General features: G+C 47.8%; 1 long non-coding RNA gene across 1 annotated transcript; it reads right to left on the reverse strand.

The window, feature by feature from the left end:
- Positions 1–1930: 1930 nt before the first annotated feature.
- Positions 1931–12605, reverse strand: LOC118889104. The gene is made up of 3 exons (XR_005018415.1): positions 12282–12605; positions 8442–10381; positions 1931–2169 (listed from the first exon to the last, which is right to left on the reverse strand). It is a non-coding gene; the product is annotated as an uncharacterized LOC118889104 (long non-coding RNA).
- Between the last annotated feature and the right edge of the window lie 7701 nt (positions 12606–20306).

Consider the following 20306-nt stretch of genomic DNA (forward strand, 5'->3'; position numbering starts at 1 on the left):
ATGGTACTCTCAATTTATTAAGCACTTTGCTGAGGCATCCTCTGTGGAGGGGAAGACCCATAAAAAAATTTCGTGCACTTACCAAAAAAAGTGCATCTATGTACTGAGTTATGGCTGTAGGACGAATCTCCCATATAAGGACGCTTGGGAGAGATTTCAGATTGTATCATCTTTGATTTATCTGGGCCCCAATACACTGAAGTATATAACGATCTTGACTTGGAACTGCACTTCCTTCCTCCAAAGTCTCTCCCGCCTCCAAGACAGTGATTTCGGGCAGGATGCCCTTCTCACTTGTAAAGGGCGATAGAACCAGACAGCTGGCTGATTCTGTGATGCTGAAAACACCAGAGCTGTCCCCAGACACTGGGCTCCTTGTTAAACTCAATCCAGTAAATATCTTGGAAGCACTTTCTTTGTGCCAGACATTCCAGGGCATTTGGGAATCAAAGGTGAGATCAATACCACACACAACGAGTTTCAAGTCCCCTGGGAGGAGCCCAGGGGAAACCTTCCCTAACAGGTGGTGTTGTTGATGGATGGTTAGGATGGTGCCTCCTTCCTGTGTCCAGATGGAGACTGTCGCCTTGCCCCTCGTTTCTGCCCAGGACCCCTCTTCTGAAGTAGGCAGCTGGAGGGCACAGTGTCCTTCCCCACGCCAGGAGGGGGCCCGGGGCTCCTGTCAGCGTTGGGGCATGTGTGCCCAGAAGTGTAGGAGCGAGGTCCAGCCCTGTCCAGCCTTGGCCACTGCCCTCCCAGGTTCGGGCTGGAGCCTCCTGCCTTGGCGCCGGGCTCCTCGGGGTCGGGATGAGAGGAGGGATGCAGGGGGCAGTGGTGCTGTGGTCCAGAGTGGTCTCTTCATGCCAGGCACCGTTGCTGGCCTTCTCCAGGGGTGAGTCCCGAGCACAGCAGCTTTCCCCGACGTGGGGGACACCCTCGCTAGCTGGGCTCCTGTCTCCTCCCCTTAGCTCTGCTCCGGCTGTGCACCCCTGCACCCCAGGAGCTGCCTTCCTTCTGGGTTAGCCTGTCCCTTCTGCCGCGTCCGCTCAGCTTATGGGAAGGCTCGTGCCACCCTCCCACGCCACGATGCAGAAGTGCCATCCGAACGTGCTAGCTGGCTCCCCTTGTCCTGCGGGGAGACCCCCCCACCCCAGGCAGGCGCTGAGTTCAGTCTTCTTCCAGGCCCACGCCCCCCAGTGCTGTGGTGCAGCAGTGGCACCACGAGGGTCTCTGGGGTGTGACCCCTCAGCCAGAGAACTTAGTGAGTTCTCTGCGACCCTGCACTTAGCTTGTGATCAGAATGTGGGGCTGGGGAAGGAGAAACGCTCTGTCTACTCAGACTCTCCTCTCCAGGAGAAAAGACGCCTGGAAAGAGCACGTGATGAAGTGTCTGATGGACGGTGCGGGCAGTGAGAAGTGTCTGATGGACGGTGCGGGCAGTGAGTTAAGCTCCGGAGGGTCTCGGGGAGGGAGAGGTCAGCTGGGATTTCCTCCTGGAATGCCAGGTGGAATTTGTTGCTGGATTGTAACAGGGCAGTCGCTACTTTCAAAAGGAGCTGCCTTTGATGTATTGTTTGCTCCCAGCTCTAAGATCAGATGTACCCACGACTTCCCCTGGTGCTCAAACAGGACATGCATGGAGATGAAACACTTGGCCTGGCTGAGCTCAGGGAAGGTCTGGTTATTAGGGGAGAAAATGTCCAGCCTGAAAGATGCCGGGTGACTCATAATGCAGAGAAGTTTCTTTGATGTGAGATGGGCATTTTTTATCTCGTGAGGTGTCAGCGTACTGCGTGGGGAGCTCCTATACGTGTGGGGCCCAGCAGATGCCCCAGGGGGTGTGCACAACCTGGGAAGAGTGTCTGGGCTCCCTGTGAGGGAGGACTTCCTGATTATCAGGACCTTCTTCCAACGCAAGCTGGAGAGCTCCCCATCACCAGAAGTGTTCAAGTAGAGTCTGCACAAGACAACGTGTGGTGCTCGACTCGATGCTTCTTGCCAGTTCTGATAAATTCAAAGCTCCTGGAAGCATAGGTCTGTAGAGACCTCAGACCCCTGGTGGTTTGGAAGCTCTGATGATTATTCAGCCCCGATTGCCTGGTCTTCATGAGCTGGACCATCATTTCTTCATCAGGGGATGACTGATGCTTTTATGGTTTGGTTTTCTCCCTGCGGGGTCAGATAAAGGTTAACCCTTTATCTCAGGAAGGCAGCAGGAGCAAGTGACAGGCTCAGAGTTGCACTTGTTTAGGGAGTGAGGGTTGGAATTCATACAACCCTATGTTTTATGAGCCTCCAGGAAAGGCTGTCATGGCAGCACCTGTAAGACAGGCTGGGCCCTGGGACCCTTTGCTGCAGTGCTGCAATGCTTGCATCTGGACACACCTCTCCTCGTCTCCTCGAGCAACAAAACACAAAGAAACTATAAGGGACTAAAAATAACTGCGTAACTGCGTGCCTGCCTGCTCGCGAATTGGGGCAAATTCTGGACAAGATACAAAGAGACCAAAAAAACCCAACTGCCACCCCCAAGAGCCAGGGAGCAAAACAGGGTGTCGGGAGCAAAAGCAGGGTCCTGTGTGTGCCCCCTGCACCCAGCACCACCAAAGGGGTGGGCAGAACACCTAAGCCACCCCTCCAGCCAGACCCGTGGACACACTCCTACCCTCACCCCACATAAGGAACCAGCTCGCGCCCCACCTTGGGAAGCAAGCAAGGGAACTTGTTTGTTCTCTCTCCTCCCTGCTGCAGCAGGGGCCCCAATAAAGCCTTGCCTGAATCTCTTGTCTGGCCTCTGATCAATTTCTATTGATTAAGGGGACCAAGAACCCTGGTCAGCAGCACCGGCACAGGCCAGAGCCGCAGGAGGGTGGAGGTACCCAGCTCTCCTGGCACGAATCGCCAGACCTGCCAAGATGCTCGTCACTTAAGTACTGCTTTATCCCAGGCCTTGGATTTGGAGGGAGAGGAGAGGGGGAGTTTTCACCTCTCTTGCAATGTATTTCTATGGTATAGCAGTTGCTTATAACATTTTTTAAAATGCAAAAAATATATTTTAACATTTCTCACTTGGAGCAAAGTGATTCCCACTACTATGCAGCTCCCTTAGGGGCTGGACTGGGTCATTAACCTAATAACACCCCCTGAACCCTGAAGCATGGCTAGTTCATCAGTTCACTACAATGGAATGATCTGGAAAGAAGGAATGCATAACTAGTCAAGCGAGTGTTGGTTTTATGGGTGACCGGTAGTGGGATGGCGGGGAGGGGGATGTTTTAGATCCAGAGTCTCTGATCATAACATTCCTGGGCTGCAGGGCACTTAGGAATCTCCTAGTCCAGCATTTTCTAACTGTGCTTCCCAGAGACCTAGGGGTCAGTGGGGGGTCTTCTCCCACCCCCTCTTCAACCGGAGCACCTCTGCTTTGCTCTGCTTTACAGACCTGGTTCAAGAGAGGAAAAAGTTCACGGGCATCGCTCCTTCCATGCAGCTAGGCCTGGCAGGTCTTCATGGGGATGGGGCAGTGAGAAGCTCAGCCTTTTCTAAGAAAAGCCAGGGGTCCCAGGTGTAAAGGGTGGCTCAGGGTTTGTGGGGACATGGCAGTGGGAGGCTCTGGAGAGCTGAGCACTTCCAGTCAGGGTCTTGCGGGGGCAGAAAGAGGACAAACTCTTTCCCATTCAGGGACCAACTGCTCGGCACTGGGATTCTGGACCTGCCATCAGCGGTCTGCTTTTGGCTGGCCTCAGGGTCCTGCACTTCCTGACCTGGTGCGGAAACGTGATGTGTGTGGACATTTCTCTGGGAGGCAGGGGCTGTCAGGTGAGAGGAAGCGGGCGGTGACTGTGATAATTACACTCCCAAAGGGGTTCAGAAGCCCTGCTGATGTTGGCTACATGGAGGCCTTGAACCTCATCTCCTAGCTCCTTTCTCCAAGTAACTTCTTGAGCTGCCCTCACGCTTCCTGCAGGGGGAGAACAAAATGCCCTCAAGCCTCGGAATTTGGAATCGTTATTGTGCCCTAGATTGCTTGTGTGTGTGTGTGTGTCTGTGTGTGTGTGTCTGTGTGTGTGTGTGTCTGTGTGTGTCTGTGTGTGTGTGTCTGTGTGTGTCTGTGTGTGTGTGTGTCTGTGTGTGTGTGTCTGTGTGTGTCTGTGTGTGTGTGTCTGCGTGTGTGTGTGTGTCTGTGTGTGTGTCTCTGTGTGTGTGTCTGTCTGTGTGTGTGTGTCTGTGTGTGTCTGTGTGTGTGTGTGTCTGTGTGTGTCTCTGTGTGTGTGTCTGTGTGTGTCTGTGTGTGTGTGTGTCTGTCTCTGTGTGTGTGTGTCTGTGTGTGTGTCTGTGTGTGTCTGTGTGTGTGTGTCTGTGTGTGTGTGTCTCTGTGTGTGTGTCTGTGTGTGTGTCTGTGTGTGTGAATGAGCTGGCATCTGTAAGCTGGTTGTGACTCAGGGCTGGAGCATCCGTGCTTCCTCCCTCGCCCTTCTTTCTGTTTGGACTCAGACTCCTCTGCTCTGAAGACACGTCTTTTCTGTTGCCCCCAGAGCTCTGTCTGTCCCCTGATCTGTGCTGTTCCTCAGGGCACAGGTCCAATGGCGTGCCAGCAACTGGGGCCAACGGCGGTAGCGGAAACCGAGACCAGTCTGGAAAAATATTTGTTTAATTAGCAGAAATGATCTGTGTGAGCCTCTGAGGGACCAGCATCCACTTTTAACTGGCTGGCCTGGAGCCGAGCCTGATGAGTTTTCCTGCAGGGCTGTTTTTGGTTTTGAACTGAGCGATGGGTGTTGGGCTCCAGCCTGAATGCCAGCCCAGAGAAGGCTGAAACGTGGCCCTGTGCTTGCCCTTGACTGGCAGTGCCGAGTGTACTTGAGGAGCCTCGAGGGACATGCAAAGGGGCGCTGGGTAATGTCGGCCCCGGGGGGCAGTGCCACACAGACTGTCCCTCTTGGGCGAGGGGTGCTGCTCTGTGGGTGTGGACTGCTAGCTGGAGAGGAAGATGACTCCAGGAGAATGACCTGTGGGTCACTGACCCCATCAATTACGGGACCCGTGTTCCCTAAGGCATCTCTTGATATGGGGGAGGGCAGAAGCCTCAGGTCCTCAGAGGGAAATCCATGGGGGTCACCGAGCCACACAGAGCGAGGCAAGTGGATGGTCCCACTGGGTCATCTCAGATTTGGCTTTAAATCAAAGCAGCCTATGGAAATCCCAAGGTTCCAAAGAGAATGTGCTGGAAAGAGAGGGGATAAGGCCAGGGAAACCCACTGGTTCTCAAGCCCGAGATCTGGATCGCTAGGGACCCACAGAATGGTCCACATCATTCTCAGACCCTAAAACCACCCTTGTCTCCCTAGGACTCCACTCGGGACTCTGGGCTGTCCTGTGTCCATCAGGGCTTTTTGGGTGAGAGCCCTTGGGGTCACCTTGGAGCAGCATTGCCATTTTCCAAGAGGTATAGTTTACAGAAAGGTAGATTTTCTCCAGGGACCTACCCTCTAACCCTTCATAACCAGTCCCTTTATCATGCCTCCTCGAATTATCCTAATAGGAAAACCATCCTTTCTGGACTTTCCTATAAGTGAGGTTTGACAGTCTCATGTTCTAAGAACAAAGCTCCTCAAACACATGTGCTGGAGAGCAAACAAGCGATGGAAAGTTAAAAAAAATCCTGGGGCTCAGGGCCACAGTATTATATGGAATTACAGCCCACACTCGCTGGACTGGTGCTGGGTAGAACACGTGGGCACATGACCAGGTTCACAGGGGCATGGATGAGAACAGGATTGCCAGCCTATCTCCTGGGATCCCTCACCGAGTGCAGGCAACTAACTGGAAATCATTTGCCCTGGGGACCCAGCCCGGATAATTACACTGAAAACCTCCCATGCTCCTATGTGTACCCAGCCTCCCAGCCACAGGTAGGGGGATGTCAGACCAGAGAGACCCTGCTGCATGACACAATACTATATATAGAAAACCCTAGGGGGCTTCCCTGGTGGCGCAGCGGTTGAGAATCTGCCTGCCAATGCAGGGGACACGGGTTCGAGCCCTGGTCTGGGAAGATCCCACATGCCGCGGAGCAACTAGGCCCGTGAGCCACAACTACTGAGCCTGCACGCCTGGAGCCTGTGCTCCGCAACAAGAGAGGACGCAACAGTGAGAAGCCCGCGCACCGCAATGAAGAGTGGCCCCCGCTCGCCACAACTAGAGAAAGCCCTCGCACAGAAACGAAGACCCAACACAGCCAAAAATAAAAATAAATAAATTAATTAATTAATTAACAACAACAACAACAACACAGGCAGATGCTTGCTTTAAAAAAGAAACAAACAAAAAACCCCCTAAAGTCTCCAAAAAAACCTATTAGAACTAGTAAATGAATTCAGTAAAGTTGTAGGACACAAGATTAATATACAGAAATCTGTTGCTTTTCTATACACTGATAATGAACTATAAGAAAGAGAAGCAAGAAAATAATCCCATTCACAATCGCATTAAAAAAATACCTAGGAATAAACTTAACCAAGGAGGTGAAAGACCCACACTCTGAAAACTGTAAAACAATAATGAAGGAAATTGAAGATGATGCAAAGAAATGGCAAGATATCCTGTGTTCATGGGTTGGAAGAATTTAATATTGTTAAAATGCCCATACTACCCAAAGAAATCTACAAACTTAATGCAATCCCTATCAAAATACCCATGACATTTTTCACAGAACTAGAACAAATCATCCTAAAATTTATATGGAACCAAAAAGACCCCAAATTGCCAAAACAACCTTGATAAAAAAAAAACAGAGCTGGAGGTGTCACAGGCCCAGAATTCAGATTATACTACAAAGCTACAGTAAGCAAAACAGCATGGTACTGGCACAAAAACAGACACATAGATCAATGGAACAGAATAGAGAGCCCAGAAATAAACCCACACTTATATGGTCAATTAATCTATGACAAAGGGGGCAAGAATAATCAATGGAGGAAAGACAGTTTCTTCAATAAGTGGTGCTGGCAAAACTGGACAGCTACATGTAAAAGACTGAAATTAGAACATTTCCTCACACCATATACAAAAATAAACTCAAAATGGATTAAAGACCTAAATGTAAGACCTGAAACCATAAACTCCTAGAAGAAAACATAGGCAGAACACTCTTTGACATAAACCAAAGCAACATTTTAAAAAAATCTGTCATCTAAGGCAAAATAAATGAAAGCAAAAGTAAACAAAATGGGACCTAATTAAAATTAAAAGCTTTTGTACAGCAAAGGAAACCAAGCAAAGCAAAAAAGACAATCTACTGAATGGGAGAAAATATTTGCAAATGACATGACCTATAAGAGGTTAATATTCAAAGTACATAAACAGCTCATACAACTCAACACACACACACACAGCCAAACAATCTGATTAAAAATGGGCAGAAGACCTGATAGACATTTTCCCAAACAAGACATACAGATGGCCAACAGGCACATAAAAAAATGCTCAACATTATTAGTCATCAGAGAAATGCAAATCAAAACCACAATGATATACCACCTCACACCTTTCAAAATGGCTATCATCAAAAAGTCTACAAACAACAAATATTGGTGAGGATGTGGAGAAAAGGGAACCCACTTACACTGTTGGTGGGAATGTAAATTGGTGCAGCCGCTATGGAGAACAGTATGGAGGTTCCTCAAAAACCTAAAAATAGAACTACCATATGACCCGGCAATTCCACTCCTGGGTATATATCCAAAAAAAAAAAAAAAAAAACCAAACCAAAACCACTAATTTGAAAAGAGACATGCGCCCTAATGTTCATAGCAGCATTATTTACAATAGCCAAGAAATGGAAGCAACCCAAGTGTCCAACAGCAGATGAACGGATAAAGAAAGTGTGGTATATATACACAATGGAATACTTGTCAGCCATAAAAAAGAATGAAGTGTTACCATTTGCAACAACATGGATGGACCTAGAGGGTATTATGCTTAGTGAAATAAGTCAGAAAGACAAATACTCTGTTACCACTTATATGTGGAATGTAAAAAACAAAACAAATGTACATAACAAAACAGAAATAGACTCGCTGATATAGAGAACACACTAGTGGTTACCAGTGGGGAGAAGAAAGCAGGGAGGGGTGAGATGGGGTAGGGGGTTAAGAGATACAAACTATTAATGTCTAAAATAAATAAGCTACAAGGATATATTGCATAGCACAGGGAATATAGCCATTATTTTATAACTATAAATGGAATATAATCTGTAAACATATTGACTATGTTGTATACCTGAAACTAATATAATATTGTAAATCAACTCTACTTCAATAAAAAATAAAATAAAATCAACGTCTTCAAGGCAAAGAGAGACGCTGCTGGCATATTAGCCAGGGTTCTCCAACAGGGTATATAGAGATATAGGAGATTCATGCTAGGAATTGACTCACGTGATTATGGAGGCTGAGAAGTCAGAAGTCCCACCATCTGAGAGGCCCAGGAGAGCTGGGGTGTGATTCAGTCCAAGTCCGAAGGCCTGAGAACCACAAGCACCAACGTCTGAGGGCAGGAGAAGCTGGACGTCCCCGCTCAACAGAGAGAGTGAATTCCCCTTCCTCCACCTTTGGTTCCACGTGGGTCCTCAAAGAATTGAACGTGGTCCATCACCTTGGGGAGGGGGATCAGCTTTCCTCACCCACTGATTCAAATGTGAATCTCTTCTAGAAGCGCCCTCGTAGCCACAGGCAGAAATCATATTTTACCAGCTACCTGGGCATCAGTCAGTCCCATGAGGTTGACACCTAAAATCAACCATCACACAAGCTGAAGTAGCAAGAGAGAAAAAGGGTCAGGGTTGGGTTCAACGGCCACCCTATTAGATTCCAAGACTTTTCACCCTTGGCTGAGACAGGCCGGTGGTGATGCAGGAGGAAAGAGTTCGGGAAGGATGTGATTCTCTCCGTGTGGATGTGAGTTGTGTTTTTATGAAGAAGCTGTAGAAACACTCAGTGTCCCAGAGGCAGAGGGTCGGGGTGGGGAGCTGAATCCCTTTGTGGCTTTTCCAACGCTTGTAAAAACAACTTCATGGCACCTCAGACACGCCAGCACCCGCCAGACCCCCTCCCTCCGAGGTTGGGGTCCAAGGCCCACGTTTCCGCGTTTTAACAATCCCAGCTGTTCCCTTTGCTGCCTCAGCCTCTTTTTACCTTTTGAGTCACCAGTGTAGCAATTTTATACCTTATGTAACTATATGTATTGAATCTTCTCCATTCGTGTACCTGGCATGGGCTGTCTTCTGTCTGAAACCCGCCCTGCGCCTTTGCAGTTTGTGGGTGTGAGCGAGTCCATCCCGGCCTGGAGGAGGGGGGAGGGGAGCCCAGTGGAGGCTGGAGGCTACAGGTCAGCGAGGAGGGAGTCTGGAAGGCAGTCTGTCACTCCTGCTGCCTGAGGCTCTGGGGCCCTGAGTGGTCAGGGGCCTGGGTGGTGTCGAGAGAGGGAGGAATCAGGAGATCTCTCCTCTCTTAGTCCTGGGCTGCATTGGGGGCTGCGTGTTGCATGCTTTGCTGCCTCTTCTGCCCCTTCCGTGTCAATGTCCCTGCAAAGAGCCAAGTCACCAGAGCACGTCTAACTCCCGACCCCGCTGCCTGCCACCAGCCACTGCTGCTTGTTCCCTGGTGCCTTCAGCGGCCCTTGTTAGGACTGGGAGAGTGGCTCTGGGGTCTGGCCTGGGAGAGACTGAGTTCCTCCGTGCCTGGTGCCTGGGTCCTGTCCTGACCACCAGTCCTCAGGGAACTCCGGTCCCTTCTGCAAACCCACACCCCCGGGACTGCCCCGACCGGTTCTCCTGGCAGCTCCAACTGGTTCTACAGGCTGAGGCTGCCTGGGCTCACGCTGGGCCCTAGGGAGGTCTGGAACGCCAGAAAAGTGAGGGCCTTGTGGGAATGAGGCAGGCTTGGAGGCTCCCTGTTACGTGCCCCCGAATTCCCGTGTTGAAGCCCTAACCCCTCCCCCAGCACCTCAGAATATGACTATTTGGAAACAGGGTCTTTACAGAGGTGATTCGTTAAAATGAGGCCCATAATCTGGCTGGTGTCCCTATAAGAAAAGATTAGGACACAGGGAGAAGCCAGGAGTGCGTGTGCCCAGAGGGATGGCCACGTGAAGAGGGTGCCCGTCTACACAGCAAGGAGAGAGGCCTCCGAGGAGACCAGCTGTGCTGACACCTTGATCTCGGACTCCCAGACTCCAGACTGAGAGGCAGTGCCTGTCTGTTGTTTCAGCCCCCGTGTGGTGTTCTGGTATGGCAGCCGGAGTGGACTAAACCGGTCCCCAGCATCTTCTCCAGCTGATCTGAGTCCTCCTTGTGCTGGTTTCCCTCTGTATTAGTTTCCTGCATGTGACAAATTACCACAAACTCAGTGGCTTGAAACAACACAGATGCATTCTCCGACGGTCCGGGAGGTCAGAAGTCTAGAACTAAGGCTTCGAGGGGCTGGTTCTTTCTGGAGGTGTCGGGGAGAATCCGTTTCCTTGCCTTTTTCTAGAGGCTGCACAGTCCCTGGCTCGTGGCCCCTTCCTCACCTACTCCACCATCCGTGAGCTCCTGCTGCTGATCTGACCCTCCTGCCTGCCCCTTGGAAGGAAAAGCTGGTGGTATAGTTTCAGTCCAAACCCGAAGCAGGGGAGCTGCTGTCCGAGGGCAGGGAAGACGGAGGCCCATGTGCGATGACCCTGTGGTCACACTGGCTATAATCCAACCGCATAACCCAGGGATTCTCCCAGCTCAAGACTTTTAGTTTAGTCATATCTGCAAAGTCCCTTTTGCCTTGTAAGTCCCAGGTCCTGGGGATTAGGATGACATCTTTGGGGAGGTATGGTGTGGTTCAGCCCCACTCCCCTTTCCATTCCGGCTCCCTAACTCATGCCTCCTTACAAATCTTCAGGAGCTGCCGGGGAAGCAAAAGATACGAGGTGTCCCGGCCTCCCACCCAGCCACTGCTTCCACATCATCCCCACTAGGCCTCCACAGTGGGGGGCCAGTGAGAAGAAAGGCCTAGTCTTGCTCTGCAAGTCCATCCACTGTGGCAGAGAAATGCTGAATGGCTAAAAGGAGTGATTTAAAGTCAGGGTCTGGGCTCTGGGCATTGCCCTCTGAGTGCAGGTGCTCAGCCGGCAGAGGCTTTCACGGTGCCCGAGAGGCCCCGCAGGGGAGGGACGAGTGAGCTGGTTACCAAGCGGCTCTCTGGCCCCTTATCAGCGGTGGGAACTTGGAGGAGTCACCGGAGCCCTAAGCCTCAGTGGCCTCATCTGGAAAATGGGGACAATGGTGCCTACCTCACTGGGTTTGTCATGGGAATTAATTGGAAATTTCTTTTTTGCATGGAAAGAGCTCGGCAGAAAGCCGAGCACTTACTGAGGGTTCAGTGAATGCTGGTCATAATGCTGATATTCAGAATCTCCGCTCTTTCGTCTGTTCAGCCCTGCAGCATTCAGGGAGCTGACCAGGCCGTGTGGCTGCTGTGTGAGTGTGCATGTGTGTGTGAGCATGTGTGCGTGTGTACAGGGATGGGCGCTATGAGGCCGCTGAATCTCCCAGTGCAGTCCTGATTTCCTGCAAGGGCCCCTCACAGACCCCTGCCCCAAATGTGGGGTCCTGACGGACCTTCCTTCCCTCCCCCTTAGTTCAGGCACTCCACTCCGATGAGAGGAGACTGCATGAAACTGACTTCATCCCTCCACCCCGAGGCCCCCGTGTATCCTCGGGGTTGACCCAGCATTAGTCACCCTGCGTGACTGCTGAGCCGTGCACCGGCCGCGACGCACCCCACGTGCAGACAGAGGCTCCGCACTCCTGGAAGGTGCCTGTGTGTCAGCGCCCCGTGGTGCGCTGGGAGGGGTGTGTGTGTGTGACTGTGGGTGAGGGGTTGTGTGCGAGTGCACGTAAGTGCGAATATATGAGTGTGAGTGAGCTTGAGAGTGTGAGCGTGCAGCGGGCAGGCCGTGCGGGGCCAGCCCCCCTCCGGCACCGAGTGGAAGCAGCCCCGGGGCGGGGGCGCGAGCAGAGTGCGCAGGGCTCCCAGGGGCTGGAGTCTGAGCGTGAACCTGCTCTCCTCCCCGATGCTGGGGAACTGACCCCAGTCTCAAGAGACTGAGACGTGATTTCAGGCTCGGCTATCCCGCTGCCTCCGTGGAGGCCCCGGTTCTGGGTTTGCGAAAGATGAGGGAGGCTGGGACTCTCTGGGGAGCGGACGGCGGCCATGAAGGAGCAAAGGCCGCGGGGTGAGACTCACCTGGTCCGTGTGGCCTCCGGCAAAGGCAGGCCGCCCTGCGAGCTTCGGTTCCTGATGTGGAACCGGGCCGTGGTCCCCGCCTCCTTGGGCGCAGGAGAGGATTCAGTGAGGGGATGTCGGTGGGTTCCCATCACACAAGGAAGGGCCCAGCGCCCTGCTTGCTCAGCACTCAGAAACCCCATAATTACCAGGTCTCTCGCCTGGCACAGCACCTGCAGGCCTGCTCTCCCCCCACGCCCATCCCGTGCTCCCCTCCCCCTCTGCAATCTCTGCACGACGAGGCCGGGAGAAAGTCCTGCCAAAAAGCTCCCTCACCAGGGCGGAGGCGGCCCGGCCAGGTTCCTGTTTGCCTAAACCAAAGCCGCAAGCCCTTCAAAGGAACCTAGCAAACCCGGATGGAACGGCTTGTTTTTTCCCACACAGAAGGAGAAGGAGACAGAAAAGTGTGCGAAGTCAGGCTCCACTAAGCTCACAAAAGGCTTTTTGTTCCAGCTGAGACGGCTGAAAAAAAATCACAGAATTGGGAGAGGGTGTGTGCTTGTTTCTCTGCTCTTAGTGTTTAGGTAAAACCAGCCCCACCTGGCTTCCCTCCCCATCTGCCACCCCGAATCCTCTACCAATTAACCCTCTTCGTCTGCCTTAGAGAACTCTAGAGCCAGCCAGCCAGCAGGGACTTCTGAGGTCTTTAGTCCAGTTGAATTTTAATTTTCCAAATAATGATACGTGATACTTATTAAATTATATAGCTCTGCAGTACTTGTGCATGTTTTGTATTGTTGGGAGTGATGCAACTAAGGCTCCTGCCTAAGGTTAACCAGCTGGTCCCTGGCTGAGCCGGGGCTGGAAGCAGGTCACTTGGGACTCAGCTCCGGCTTAGCCTGAGATCCTCCACTGTCATTTCTGAACTGATGTGGACAGTCTGCTTGTTCCCGACCCTTTTGTCTATAGTAAAGAGAGATCTGTATTAAGATTTGTTTGTTCCCATGAAATCATAAATCCCTCTAGGCAGGTCACTGTGTGCCTGGCACCCCTGCAGTTGTGCAGCGCACAACCTGTGAGAGGGAGCAGGGCGGGCCTGCTTCCAGGGTTAATCCAATAGTGTTAATTCATCCCTCTGGCATGCGTGGAACAATGCCCTTGGGGGGAAATTATGCCTTTGCTCCTGAGACTGGGGCTCCTAATGCACATAATCTAGTATAACTGGGCCCAGCTGTGTGGAAAGAAACCAGGAAGTAAGGGCTTCTCAGTCCCAGACACCCTGGCTGGGGAGGCCCTTGTGCTCTTAGCCAGGCTGGGCTTAGGGGGAGGTGGGTGTGTGGACAGGGGAACCATCCTTAGGGGGCAGCCAGGAGGGTGTTTCTGGGGGGCTCTGATGGGGCAGAGCTCTCAGGCCCAAGGCAGCTAGAGAAGGAAGAATTCAGTAGTTCCTGTCTTGACTCAGAAGCAGCCCTGTGAGTTGATGAGCTCTCCTCCCTCTCCATTATAAGCTCCATTTCTTCATCTGTTAAAATGAACAGAGCTCCCCTCGGGCTCATGTGCAGGCCCACTGTCCACTGGGCCACGGAGGAAGGCCCTGGCCTTGTGGGAAGAGTCTCAGAAAGGCAACCTTGCCATGGCCGCAGGACCGAGGGCAGAGTAAGGACTAATGGTGAGAATTTCTGGAGGGCACATTTTATCCCAATGGTGGGAAGAAGTTTCCATCAGTAATAAGAAAACCCTACAATCGAGGTACGGACTCCCTGGCATCTCGGCCCTCTCTGTCCCTCCCTAACTGAGCTACTGCTGGGAGTGTGTGTGTGTGTGTGTGTATAGCTTAATGACACATCAAAAGTGTGCTGTGCAATCACATTCATGGTAAAAAAAAAAGGAAGCTTTTTTATCCTCAGGTTCTGTTAAAGTAGATATATCTTGAGCCAACCAATCACTGACCCCTGACTACCAAGTTCCACCCCAAAATCAAGGCTCAGTGGACAACCCACTTAAGCGGCGCTTCTCAAAAAGTGATCCCTTGGCCAGACTCACTCATGTCTGGGTGTGTCCACATTGGAAAAGCATGCCTACACCGAGTTGCTACATTGATCTGCCAACGTTGAGTGGCGTAGGCAGACGAGCATTAACTTCCTTTTGCAAAGGAGGAAATAAATACCTTGCTGGAGGTTGCACAGCCAGCAAGTAGCAGGCCTGGGAGAGGAAGGCGGGTCTTCTGGTTCCTTCTACTAAGCCTTGTCCCGGAACGGAGTGGGCTGCCTCGTCATTTGCTGCAGCTCCAAACAGATCAGATAACTGTGGGACCAATCCTGGAAGAGCCTTTGGAGCCCGGATTTGTACTGTCAAAGTGTCCTCCTGCTCCGGTCGGGGCAGAATTTTTAGGAGCATAATTTGGCACTGCACACCAGAAACTTTAAAGATGCACTATGATTTGACCAGTTATTTTCATGGCTAAGAATGTGCCTTAAAGCAATAATCAGAAATGCACACTAGATTAAAAAGTTAGACATAGGATTACCATATGACACAGCAATTCCCCTCCTAGGAAATAAAAACATACGTCCATAAAAAAAAAGTTGTATGGGAATGTTTATGGCAGCACTATTTATCTTAGCCACTCAAATGAAAACGAGCCAATGTTTGTCAACCGTTGAGTGGATAAATAAAATGTGACATATTCATACAAGGGAATATTATTCACCAATAGAAGGAATGAAGCCCTGACACTTCCCACAACACGGATGACCCTTGAAAACATTAAGTGAAAGAAGCCTCTCACAAAAGACCATATACTGTATGATTCCATTTATATGAAATGTCCAGAACTTGTCTCTATAGGGAAATTGATAGAGACAGAAAGTAGATTAGTGGTTGATTAGGGCTGGGGCAGGTGAGTGGGGAGGAACAGAGATTGGCTGCTATGGGTATAGGGCTTATTTTAGGGGGAACAAAAACATTCTAAAATTAGATTGTGGTGATGGTTGTACAACACTGAAAATACTAAAAAACATTAAATTGTACACTCTAAACAGGTGACTTGTATGGTATGTTATTTGTATCTCATTAGAGCTGTTTTTAAAAAAATGGACACCATGATGCTATTCTCAGCAATTTAAAATAATAATAGCAAAATATTAAAAAATAATCCAGATCCCTAGGAAAAACAAATAATTAAAAAATTATAATATATCCATAGATGAAATATAAGCAGTCAACAAATATAACATATAAGACTACTTTAGACCAAGAGAAAATGCTCATGATATATTATAAAAAATAAAATATAAAACATATGTAAAGCATGATCCCAGTTTTTTCTAATTTAAAAAAATTAAATGTTTTATTTTGAGATAATTGTAGGTTCACACTCAGCTTTAAGAAATAATACAGAGAGGTCCTGTGTACCCTTTACCAATTTTCCCCAATGGTAATATTTTGCAAAACTATAAATAGTACAACACCACAACCGGATACTGACATTAATACGTAAGGCACAGAATGTTCCCATCACTGCTAGGATCCCTCAGGATGCCCTCTAAGGGCTATGCCCGCTTTCTGTCCCCATTCCCATCTTAACTCCTGGCAATCACTAATCTGTTCTCCATATCTATAATTTTGTCATTTCAAAAATGTTATATAAATGGAATTGTACAGTATACAACGTTTTGGGATTCAATTTTTTTCACTCAGCATAATTCTCTGGAGATTCATCTAGGTTGTTACATGTATCAATCATTCATTCCTTTTTAGTGCCGCGTAATAGTCCATGGTGTGGATGGACTGCATTCACCCAGTGAAGGACATCAGGCTGTTTACAGTTTTAGGGCATAACAAAGCTACTATAAACATTTGTGTACTTAAAATTTAAATATAAGTTTTTATTTCTCTGGGATAATGCCCAAGTGTGCAACTTGGGTTGTATGGTAGTTGCATGTTTAGGTTTTTAGTTTTTTTCTTAGGAAGCTGCCAACCTGTTCTCCAGAGTGGCTGTACCATTTTACATCCCTGCCTACAATGCATATATGATCTAGTTTCTCTGCATCATTGCCAATGTGGTGTTGTCACTCTTTTTTATTTCAATCATGAAGATACATAATGATATCTCATTGTGGTTTTAATTTGCTTTTCCCTAATAAATAATATTAAGCATGTTTTCATGTGCTTATTTGCCACCTGTGCATCCTCTTTGATGAAATGTCTCATGTTTTTTGCCCAGTATTTGCTAATTGGATTTTTTTTACTGTTGACTTTTGAGGGTTCTTTACAGATTCTAGATACTAGTCCTTTGTCAAATATGTGGTTTGCAAATATTTTCTCCCAGTCTGGAGTGGACATTCCTGACCTTAGGGAAAAGCATTCAGTCTTTCACTGTTAGGTATAATATTAGCTGTACGCTTTTGCAGATGCTGTTTATCAAGTTGAAGAAGTTCTTCTCTACTCCTTTTTTTCTGATAGTTTTGAAATTATAAATGAGTGTTGAATTTTGTCAATTTTCTTTCTGTATCAATTAATATGATCATGTGAATTTTCTTCTTTTGCCTATTAATATGGTGAATTGCACCAATGGGTTTTTTAAAAATTTAATTAATTTATTTTTTTATATGCACCAGTGGATTTTGAACATTGAACCAGTCTTGTATTTCTGGAATAAACCCCACTTGGTAACTGTGTATAATTCTTTTTATATATTGTTGAATTCTATTTGCTACTATTTTAAAATGGATTTTGCATCTGTAGTCATTGAGGATATTGGTCTATAGTTTCCTCTTTTTTTGTACACTTCTTTTGGTGTTAGGGTAATGCTGGTTCCATAAAATGAATTGGGGAATGTTCCCTCTCTTATTTCCTGTAAGAGATTGTATAGATCTTCTGGATCTGGAGATTTATTTTGGGGGGAGTTTTTAAATTACAAATTCAATTTCTTTGATAGTTACAGGGCTATTCAATAGGGCTATTCAAATTATCTATTTCATTTTGGGTAAGTTGTTGTAGTTTGTGTTTTTCAAGGAATTGGTCCATTTCATCCAGTTGTCAAATTTATGTGGGTAGAATTGTTTGTAGCATTCCATCAATATCTTTTTGATGTCTCTGGGGTCTGTGGTGGTATTTTATTTTATTTTGTTCCTATTTGTAATTTGTGTCTTCTCTTTTTTTCTTTGTCAGTCTTGCTAGAGGTTTGTCAATTTTATTGATCTTACCAAAAAACTAGCCCTTTGTTTTGTTGATTTTCTCTATTTTTCTGTTTTTAATTTAATTGATTTTGGCTTTTCTCTTTGTTATTTCCTTATTTCTGCTTTCCTTGGATTTATGTTGCTCTTCTCTTTCTAGGTTCTTGAGGTGGGAGATTAGGTTATTAATCTGAGGTTTTTCCTCTTTTCTAACATATTCATTTAGTCCTATAAATTTTCCTTGCAGCGCTGCTTTAGCAGTATCCCACAAATTTCAAAGTACTGTGTTTTTCATTTTCATCCAGTCCAATGCGTTTCTTTAAAATTTATTTTGAGACTTCCTCTTTGACCCATGGATTGTTTAGATGTGTATTTAGTGATCCGAGGTTTTCCTATTATCTTTTTGTTATTGATTTCTTTTTGTTATTTGATTCCATATAGTTGGATAACATATTCTGTAAGATTTTTCTGAATATGTTGAGATTTGTCTTCTGGCACAGAATATGATCTATCTTGGTATCTATATCTTGGACTATAAGAAAATGCTCATGGATGTACTGTTACATAAAAAATATAAATTATAAAATGTATGCACAGTGCGATCCCAGTTTTATTTTTTAAATATATACATATCTTCATGAGAAAAATCCTGGAAGGCTATGCACCAAATGTTGACTGCTCATTATTTTCTTCCTTATCTTCTTCTGAATTAAAGTTTAAAAAAATCTCGCTTTTATGATCAGAAACTTTTTTTTTTTTAATAAAAAGAGCAGTGGGGGCTTCCCTGGTGGCGCAGTGGTTGAGAATCTGCCTGCTAATGCAGGGGACACGGGTTCGAGCCCTGGTCTGGGAAGATCCCACATGCCGCAGAGCAGCTGGGCCCGTGAGCCACAATTACTGAGCCTGCGCGTCTGGAGCCTGTGCTCCGCAACAAGAGAGGCCGCGATAGGGAGAGGCCCGCGCACTGCGATGAAGAGTGGTGCCCACTTGCCACAACTAGAGAAAGCCCTCGCACAGAAACGAAGACCCAACACAGCCATAAATAAATAAATAAATATTAAAAAAAAAAAAAAAAAAAAAAAAAAAAAAAGAGCAGTGGCTTGTGTGTAGGATATAGGTTCAAAAAACTGGGCTATCATTTACTTAACATAGCAATCCGGCCATCTCAGTTATTCTTACTGAGCTTCATTTTCAGCATCTATAAAATGGGAATAATAACATCCAAGTTGTTGTATTCAATAAGCCAGAGCCAACATTTGTTAAAGCCCTTGGCAAATGCTAAGAACTGTGTACATGTTAGAGTGATGTTCTTCTCCTCGTGAGGGAGCTGGGCTTTTTAATCTCTTGGGTCACTACAATGATTTGCTTTTAAGCATCTGTGATTCTCTCACTGAAGAGCAAATAGAAGGACAATGGCATTAAAAGGAGTTTGAAGTGTACTGTGCCCGTGGGCAAGGTTTTGCAAAGACTGCTCTTCTTCAGGTATTTCTGGAAGCCTTTGCATAAACTTGGGATTATTAGGTAACTAATTTGGATTTTTTCGGAAAGTTCCAATTTGTTCTTTTAGTGTAAGAGTACTTACCACACCATGTAATTTCATTTCCGGTGAGGAAAATATGGATATTAAATCCAAAGATTCACCCGAAAGGGGAAGACAAATCCCCGGATGTCTGTCATACACCTTCCTCCGGGCTCTTCCCCTCCCTTTTGGGTCTGTAATCCCCAAAGCAGGTGGTTGTAATCAAAGTTCCCAAGAATCAGGATATCGATTGGATTTTATAACCCAATTTCCTAGTGGCCGGAAGGGAGTGGAACCTGCAGGTGTGTCAGGGAGGGACCGAGAGCTCTGGTGGTGAATGGGTTCGCTCCACTATCACTTAGTTTAAAGGTCCTTCTCCTTGCCTCTCTGCGACTCCCAATCCCCCACTGAGCTGGCTCCCAGGGGACCTGCTGCCCTGTCTCTCACTGTCTCCTTGGGAACCTCCAGTCCTGAGGCTCAGGCTGGGTTCTCCCCTCCCTGACCTGCACCTGTATGGTCAGCATTGTACATTTTATTACTTAGATGACTATTTATAGGTGATAGTTTTGTGTCCATAGACCCTGGACAGTACATTTCTTGAGGACAGGGACTTTGTTTTGCTCTTTATGGCTCAGAGAGGGTGTTCTAGTAGAAATTGTTAGTGGAGTGATGAACATATAGGTATAGGCTTCCGTAGAAAGTCAGACAAAAACAGATAGAATTAGAGGAAATTCGAGAAAAAACGGAGTTAAGAGGAATTTCCAACTAACTGACATGTTCTTCTCCATCATGTCTGAGACAGAGGACATCCCAAGAAACCCTTCCCTCTCGGGCAGTGCCTGCAAACACAGGAGCAAGGGGGCCCTGGACCAGCTCCTGCTGTTCCTAGCCTTGCTCCCGTCCTGCAGCCTGAAGGGAAAGGCTGCTCAGGGCTTTCAGGCCACAGGAAGGAAAAACAGACTGCAATAAGGCTGTGTCCCGAGAGCAAGTTCTTAAACAACTACTGAATAGAGGGGAAAAATTATGTCAGGATGAAGTGGAGCTTGGTTGTATTTGGAAAGAAGTGAAAGCTCCAGGGAAAGATGGGGGCAGGCGGGAGAGTCCAGAGTGGGATGTGAAGACCAGAGACAGAAGTAGTTGAGGGAAAGCTTAGAGTAAAAGGAAGGAGGGATGGAGGGGGCAGATCTTAAAGTAGAGAGATGCTGGTGACAGCAGGGGAGAAGAGGAGAGAGAAAGAGATGGAGGAGAGAAGACGGGGCAATACAGGTATAAAAGAGGGAAGAATGGAAAGAAAACGATGAGAAGGCTTCCAAAGAGAGTTAAACACATCTAGAATCAGAAACAGAAAAC

Source organism: Balaenoptera musculus, chromosome 2 (assembly GCF_009873245.2).
Source record: "Balaenoptera musculus isolate JJ_BM4_2016_0621 chromosome 2, mBalMus1.pri.v3, whole genome shotgun sequence".
NCBI lineage: Eukaryota > Metazoa > Chordata > Mammalia > Artiodactyla > Balaenopteridae > Balaenoptera > Balaenoptera musculus.